We start from the raw sequence: 2,500 nt of genomic DNA, 5'->3' as shown, positions 1-2,500 counted from the left end.
AAAAATACAAAATAATCAAACATAATAAATACCACCACTGTATTATTGTTGAACTAAGACATTCGCAACTTAATAAAAATGTTTAGAGTTAAATATATTTGATATATATTATTGAAAGAAAATCAATTTATATTTTATTATTATTATTATTTAATTTTACTCTTTCAATTAATATATGCAAAAAAAAATTGACATTTGTTATAAATAAAAATAAATAAAAAAATACTCTAAGCGGTGGATCACTTGGCTCATGGGTCGATGAAGAACGCAGCAAACTGTGCGTCATCGTGTGAACTGCAGGACACATGAACATCGACATTTTGAACGCATATCGCAGTCCATGCTGTTATGTACATTAAATTAAATTTTAAAGTACTGCTTGGACTACATATGGTTGAGGGTTGTAAGACTATGCTAAATAAGTTGCTTATTCTTTTATAAAAATAATTGAATTTAAGCAAATGTGTATATTATTGGATTTTAAATAATTCATAATATTAATAGCAAAAAAATAAAGATATATAATGAATTTTTTATTTATTAATATATTCTTAAAAAAAAAAAATCCTCTCAAATAAAATGAAATAAAAAAAATTTTGAATCTAAGTATTCTCTTTAAAAAATTTTCATATTATTTATATATATATAAAATATTAATTTATATATGTAATTAAAGGAGGAATGTCTAGCATAAAAATTAATTTTTTTTATTCTAGAATTGCCTCATTTTACATAATTATTATTTATAATATATATTTATATAAAAGGAAAAAAGAAAAATAGAGATGAAAAGATGATATAATTATTTATTAAATTGTGAGAAGATAAAAAATATTTTAAAACAACCTCAACTCATATGGGATTACCCCCTGAATTTAAGCATATTAATGAGGGGAGGAAAAGAAACTAACAAGGATTTTCTTAGTAGCGGCGAGCGAAAAGAAAATAGTTCAGCACTAAGTCACTTTGTCTATATGTCAAATGTGAGATGCAGTGTATGGAATATCTTAATATCTAGTATGAGAAATTAACGATTTAAGTCCTTCTTAAATGAGGCCATTTACCCATAGAGGGTGCCAGGCCCGTATAACGTTAATGATTACTAGAAAGATATTTCCAAAGAGTCGTGTTGCTTGATAGTGCAGCACTAAGTGGGTGGTAAACTCCATCTAAAACTAAATATAACCATGAGACCGATAGTAAACAAGTACCGTGAGGGAAAGTTGAAAAGAACTCTGAATAGAGAGTTAAATAGTACGTGAAACTGCTTAGAGGTTAAGCCCGATGAACCTGAATATCCATTATGAAAAATTCATCATTAAATAATTAAAAATAATGTGCATTTTTTTCATATAAGGACATTGTAATCTATTAACATAATAAAAGTATTTATCAAAAGATCATTGGTGATATTAAGTTTATTTAAATTAATTTGCTTTTTAAGCATATTAACATAGAATAAATACTAATGATTTGATAAAGTGTTGATAGATTTTATTATATATAATGCTAAAATTCATTTTTTGAATTTTACAAAAAATTTAATATCTATGATATTAATATTTATTTGTATGCATTTATATGATTAACAATGCGAAAGATTCAGGATACCTTCGGGACCCGTCTTGAAACACGGACCAAGGAGTCTAACATATGTGCAAGTCATTGAGTTATATTAAACTTAATGGCATAATTAACTTAACTTAAAAATATAATGGGATTAATTTTTAGTCTATTTTCTTAAATAGTCAATTAATTCAATCCCGGGGCGTTCCATATAGTTATGTATAATGATAATTTATTATTATTTATACCTCTAACTGGAGCGTACCTTGAGCATATATGCTGTGACCCGAAAGATGGTGAACTATACTTGATCAGGTTGAAGTCAGGGGAAACCCTGATGGAAGACCGAAACAGTTCTGACGTGCAAATCGATTGTCAGAATTGAGTATAGGGGCGAAAGACCAATCGAACCATCTAGTAGCTGGTTCCCTCCGAAGTTTCCCTCAGGATAGCTGGTGCATTTAAAAATTATATAAAATAATCTTATCTGGTAAAGCGAATGATTAGAGGCCTTAGGGTCGAAACGATTTTAACCTATTCTCAAACTTTAAATGGGTAAGAACCTCACCTTTCTTGATATGAAGGTTGAGGTTATGATATAATGTGCCCAGTGGGCCACTTTTGGTAAGCAGAACTGGCGCTGTGGGATGAACCAAACGTAATGTTACGGTGCCTAAATTAACAACTCATGCAGATACCATGAAAGGCGTTGGTTGCTTAAAACAGCAGGACGGTGGACATGGAAGTCGTAATCCGCTAAGGAGTGTGTAACAACTCACCTGCCGAAGCAACTAGCCCTTAAAATGGATGGCGCTTAAGTTGTATACCTATACATTACCGCTAAAGTAGATGATTTATAAAACAATTTCGATTGATTTATAAATTTTGAAACTTTAGTGAGTAGGAGGGTACAATAGTGTGCTTAGAAGTGTTT

General features: G+C 29.6%; 2 non-coding genes across 2 annotated transcripts in view; both read left to right on the top strand.

Moving 5' to 3' along the window:
• The first annotated feature begins 223 nt into the window (after nucleotides 1-223).
• Nucleotides 224-404, top strand: LOC128870818 (5.8S ribosomal RNA). Its single transcript, XR_008455527.1, has one exon. It is a non-coding gene; the product is annotated as a 5.8S ribosomal RNA (ribosomal RNA).
• A 438-nt stretch (nucleotides 405-842) lies between these two features.
• LOC128870858 (large subunit ribosomal RNA) overlaps nucleotides 843-2,500 on the top strand; it is a 3,993-nt gene continuing 2,335 nt past the window's right edge. The window contains exon 1 of the ribosomal RNA XR_008455564.1: nucleotides 843-2,500. This exon is cut by the window's right edge and continues 2,335 nt beyond it. This is a non-coding gene — a ribosomal RNA (large subunit ribosomal RNA).

This window comes from Anastrepha ludens, unplaced genomic scaffold, assembly GCF_028408465.1.
Source record: "Anastrepha ludens isolate Willacy unplaced genomic scaffold, idAnaLude1.1 ptg000027l, whole genome shotgun sequence".
In the NCBI taxonomy this organism is placed as follows: Eukaryota; Metazoa; Arthropoda; class Insecta; order Diptera; family Tephritidae; genus Anastrepha; species Anastrepha ludens.
This window is presented reverse-complemented; position numbering and strand designations above follow the sequence as displayed.